The sequence below is a fragment of the Mustelus asterias genome, chromosome 12, assembly GCF_964213995.1.
Source record: "Mustelus asterias chromosome 12, sMusAst1.hap1.1, whole genome shotgun sequence".
NCBI classification, from domain to species: Eukaryota; Metazoa; Chordata; class Chondrichthyes; order Carcharhiniformes; family Triakidae; genus Mustelus; species Mustelus asterias.
In genome coordinates, this window is record NC_135812.1 from 44,843,269 (window position 1) to 44,849,268 (window position 6,000).

Below are 6,000 nucleotides of genomic sequence, written 5' to 3' on the forward strand. Positions count from 1 at the left end.
ACACTCCTGGCTGGTCTCCTACATTCTATCTTCCATAAACTTCGGGACAGCAAAACCTCTACTGCCTGTGTCTTAACTCATAGTAAGTCCTGTTCCCTTATCACTCCTAGATTTGGTTGGCTTCCCAGTCAAGTGCTGTCTCGATTTAAATATTCTTATCCTTGTTTTCAAATCTCTCCATGGCCTTGCCCCTCCCTATCTCTGTGATCTCTACAACCCTCTAGATCTTTGTGCTCCATTAATTCTGGTCCTTTGTGTAATGCCAATCATTATTGCTCCACCATCGGTGGCTGTGCCTCCAGTTGCTTAGACCCCAAGCTTTGGAATTCCCTCATAGTATTCACTACCGCAGAATGTAGATGAGGCCAAAACATTGCCTGATTTCAAGAAAAAATTAGATATAGCTCTCGGGGCTAAAGGGATCAAGGGATATGGGGGGAAGGAGAGATCAGAATATTGAATTCGATGATCAATCATGATCAAAATGAATGGCGGAGCAGGCTCGAAGGGCCAAATGGCCTACTCCTGCTTCTAGTTTCTATGTAGTCATATAATCCTAACGGTACAGAGGGGGGCAATTTGACCCATTGGGTCTGCACCAACTCTCCAAAAGAACATTTCACTCAGGCTCTAGCCTCTTATTCCCATGTATTTATCTTGCTAATTCACCTAACCTGCATATCTTTGGACTATGGGAGGAAACCGGAGCACCCAGAGGAAACCCACGCAGACACGGGGAGAACGTGCAACCTCCACACAGACAGTCACCCAAGGATTGAACCCGGGTCCCTGGCGCTGTGAGGTAGCAGTGCTAACCAGTGTGCCACCGTGCCGTCCACACCATGCCTCCCTATATCTCTCAGCCTCTCTACTTCACATTTCTCCTACTGTGGCTCAGTGTCATACTTTGTCTTATAATAAGAACATGAGAAATAAGAGCAGGAGTAGGCCATTCAGCCCTTCGGGCCCACTCCACCATTCAGTGAAATCACGGCTGATCTTCTACTTCAACATTATTTTCCTGTCCTATCTCCATGTCCCTTGATGTTATGAATATGGAAAAATCTATCAATCTCAGTCTTGAACAAACTCAACAACTGAGCCATCAATCCCTCTGGAGAGAGAATTCCAAAAGATTCACCACCCTCTGATTGAACAAATTCCTCTTCATCTCAGTCCGAAATGGCTTGCCCCTTATTGCGAGACTTTGTCCCTAGAACCCCCCCCCCCTCCCTCCCCCCCCTCCCCCATGCTCAGGGGGAACATCCTTCCTGCATCTATGCTGTTGAGTCCTGTAAGAATTTTCTATGTTCGAATGACATGATCTCTCATTTTTCCAAACTCCAGAGAATAAAGGCCCGGTTTATTTAATTCTTCCTCATAGGACAATCTCTCCATCCAAGGAATTAGTTTGTTGAACATTTCACTCCCTGTGAATTCTCCTATGAAGTGCCTTAGGACATTTCATTGTTAAAGGCACTATATTGTTGTTGATGATTTAGTGTGGTGTTTGCAGCAATACAGCTATAAGTGCAGAGAGCAACATCAGGATTTATATATGCTGTTCAGACCAAACCAATGTTTCTGACAGTGCGAGTCAACCTTATCTAACGCACTTACTCTGTAAGGTATGAGGTCCAAACACATTTGTCAAAATGTTTCGCCTACTCCATGACGGCATGGTTGGACATGTTTGTATCACTGGCAAGATGTCTGATGCCTTTGTGATAACCAGTGGCATAAAGCCTTGTAGCTCTCCAACCTTTTCTTCAATCTCTCCTTTGCTGTAATATTTAAGGAAGCCAACAGGGACATGCCTCCAGGAGCAGCAACATTACATTCAGTTCAGTGAAGCTCTTCAATCTTTCCAGACACTGCGCCTCCACCAAACTCACCTGAAGAAGGGGCTTAAGTCTCTGAAAACTTGTGGCTTTTGCTACCAAATAAACCTGTTGGACTTTAACCTGGTGTTGTTAAACTTCTTACTGCCTCCACCAAACTCACAGAGAAAGTAATCAGAGGATTCTGCGTGCAGATGACTGTGCCCAAGCTGCCTACTACAAGGAAGACATCCAAACCTTGGAAAACAATTCTTGACTGCTGCAAAAACTTTTTGTCTCTAAATCAGTATCTCCAAGACCAAGGTGATATTTCAGCCAGTACCAGGCACATATTATGAAGGACCAGATATAAATGTTGATGGCACCAGTCTCAAGGTTGTATACCTTGCTCTTTCAGGATGCTAAACCCAAATCCATGGAAGCAGCATGGCATTAAGCTGAAGACTAAAATCAAACTACTCGGCCACAGTCCTCACCGTCCTGCTGTAGGATCCAGAATCCTTGATCCTTTACAGTTGCCACATCAAGGATCTTCCACCAGTGGTACCTGAGGTCCTTCACAAGAACTCAGTGGCTGGGCCTTCAACGTGCTGGGCTCAAAAGCATGGAGACCACCCTCCAGAAAATTATACTTAGATGAGCAGGCCATTTCTCCTGATGAATGATTACAGAATCCCCAAGCAGATATTCTCTAGGAACTGTCTTAGGACAAATTACATCAAGGTGGTCAGTACAAATGATACAAGGACTTTCTGAAAATGAGCCTTACTAACTTATGCATTGCAGGCCAGCTCTCTTGGGAAAAGACTGCAGCTAACCTGACCACGCAGAAATGTTTGCTTCAGGACCACCTGAGAAACTTGAAACATCTAACATGCCCAGAGAAAGGCCAGAGGTGGCGCGGCTGCAGAAGTTCCACCCACCCACACAACCATCAACCTTAATATGAGCTGCCAGTTCTGCGAACACCCAAGCTGATTTCACATTGGACTCTGCAGTGAGGCGAGGACACAAGAAGACACTGAAGTTACTTACAGCTGGGACATACTCAAATAACAAAGAGTCTACCACCCGAAGAAACTACCATCAGGCAAACCAGCCTCCCATCCACTGACTCCATCTACCCTCCCTGCTGCCTCGGAAAAGCAGCCAGCATAATCAATGACCCCATGCACTATGGACATACTCTCTTCCACTTTCTTCTGTCAGAAAAAAGGTATAAAGTCTGAGATCATATACCAACCGACTCAAGAACAGCTTCTTCCCTGCTGCCATCAGACTTTTGAATGATCTTTCTCTACACCCTTAGTTTTGACTGTAACACTACATTCTGCACCCTTTCCTTTCCTTCTCCCAATGTACTCTACGTCTGTACAGCATGCAAGAAATACTTTTCACTGTATACAAATACATATGTCAATAATAAATTGAATCAAATCAAGTAATTTAATGTATGATTTTTTTATGTTGGTAAAGGGGAAATAGCAGCTTTTAACCCAAAACTGTGGATCTGATGAGGAAAATAAAGTAACTAACACTTCATGAACTGAATGCTGCTTTGTATGATGTGTATAATTCTTGTGTGAAGCAATCACTATAGAAAGCAAATTGCTCGCCATAATATTTATTGTCTGCCTGCCTTTCAGATGGACTTAAATATGGAACATAGGAAATAGATGGAGGAGCAGGCTATTCAGCCCAGCAAGCCTGCTCTGCCATTCAATATGATCATGCTTCATCTTCTGCCTCAAAGTCACTTTCATGTACTATCCCCACATCCCTTGGTGTGTTGAATGTGTAGAAATCTATCAATTTCTATCTGAGACATACTCAGTGACTGAGCCTCCACAATCCTCTGGGGTAGGGAATTCCAAATATTCATTGATTTATTAGTGTCACAAGTAGGCTTACATTAACACTGCAATGAAGTTCCTGTGAAAATCTCTTTGTCGCCACTCTGGCGCCTGTTCGGATACATTGGGGGAGAAGTTAGCACGGCCAGTGCATCTAACCGGCATGTCTTTTGGACTGTGGGAGGACACTGCAGCACCCAGAGGAAACCGACGCACACACGGGAAACATGCAGACTCCGCACAAGACAGTAAATCAAACCAGGGTCCCTGGTGCTGTGAGCAGCAGTGCTGACCACTGTGCCGCCCGCATGGCTCCCCCTGACCAAAAAGCTTCCTCCTCATCTCAGTCCTAACTGGCCTACCTCTTATTCTGAGACTGCAAAATACTGCAGTTGCTGGAGATCTGAAATAAAAACATAATGTGCTGGGGAAAAAAACTATTTCTATGAAGAGAGAATCAGAATTAATGTTTCAAGTCCATTGTGACTTTTCTTCAGAACTGAAGAGAAGGATGAACCTGAATTATTTGAGACTGTGTTGCCTAGCTCTGGAAGCCCACTACTCCCACCCCCCCCCTACCCAGCCAGGGCAATTCTCTTATGTACTATGTCAAGCCCTGTAAGAAATTTGTATGTTTCAATGACCATCCAATAGATTACCTCTGGAGCTTTGTCCAGAGAATGCCAGTCCAGTCTCCTCCATCTCTCTGCAGAGGACAATCTCGCCATCCCAGAATTCAGTCTGATAAACCTTCATTGTACTCTATTTACGGCAATTAGGTATATTCTTCCTTAGGTAAGGAGACCAAAACTGTATGCAATATTCCAGGAGCGGTCTTACCAAGGTGCTATACAATTGCAGCAAGACATCTCTCTTTATGCCTGTGCTCAAATCCCCCCTTGCAAAAAAAAATTGAAAACCTCATGGTTATTGTATTATCTTTGTTACATGCACCTCAAATTTCCTGATTTATACCGTGCCCAACATTACCACCACTGTTTGGTGGCCTATGTTCAACTCCAACTAATGTTTATAAGTGGTACAGTGACACAGTGGTTAGCACTGCTGCCTCACAGTGCCAGAGACCCGGGTTTGATTCCCAGTTTGGGTGACTGTCTGTGCACGTTCTCCCCGTGTCTGTGTGGATTTCCTCCGGGTGCTCTGGTTTCCTCCCACAGTCCGAAAGACATTCTGGTTAGGTGGATTGGCCATGCTAAATTCTCCCTCAGTACCCGAACAGGCACTGGAGTGTGGCGACTAGGGGATTTTCACAGTAACTTCATTGCAGTGTTAATGTAAGCCTACTTGTGACACCAATAACTAATCTACTGCCCCCTTGCTGTTTCTTAACTTCACCCAAACTCATTCTTGATCTCCTGATCTGAGATCCTCTCTCACTAATATATTGATCTCATCCTCCATTAAGGCGCTACCCCATCTCCTTTCCTTTTTGCCTATCCTTCCTAAATGTTGAATACCCTGGAATATCCAGTTCCTCGCCTTGATCTCCCGGCAGTGTTCTAATGTAACCAATGGTAGCATGTTGAGGGTCAGCTGACCCAGTAGACAATGTAACCAATGAAAAAAATGATGTGGTGGTCAGCTGACCCGGTATAAATAGAAAGCAGATGAGAATTGTGGGGAGCCTTTGGCCAGGGTGTGGCCTGAGAGTTGGTATAATGAAATTTATTAAACGTTTTTTGATTTACTTTGTGAAATTAGTTATTTTATTGCTTGCAACTGAAATAACCAGGTACCAATCCACCTGTGAAGCTAGTTTAAACTTTTACGAAAGCACTGACAAATCTTCCGGTAAGGATATTGATCCTGGTCCTGCCACGGTGGAACCCATCCACTTTGTAGTGGTCCCACCTACTCCAGAAATGATCCCAATGGCTTTTTTTAATATACTAATTTACAGGATATGGGCATCGCTGACCAAACCAGCATTTATTGCCCAATGCTAGTTGCCCTTGAGAAGGTAGTGGTGAGCTACCTTCTTGAACTGCTGCAGTTCTTGAGGTGTAGGTATACCCACAATGCTGTTAGGGAGAAAGTTCCAGAATTTTGACCCAGTGACAGCGAAGGAGCGGTGAGATATTTCCAAGTCAGGATAGTGAGTGATTTGGAGGGGAGGCTTCAGATGGTGGTGTTCCCAGGTATCTGCTGCTCTTGTCCTTTGCTGAGCACTGCTGCCTCACAGTGCCAGGGACCCAGGTTCAATTCCTGGCTTGGGTCACTGTCTGTGTGGAGTCTGCACGTTTCCACGTGTCTGCATGGGTTTACTTCTGGTGCTCCAGTTTCCT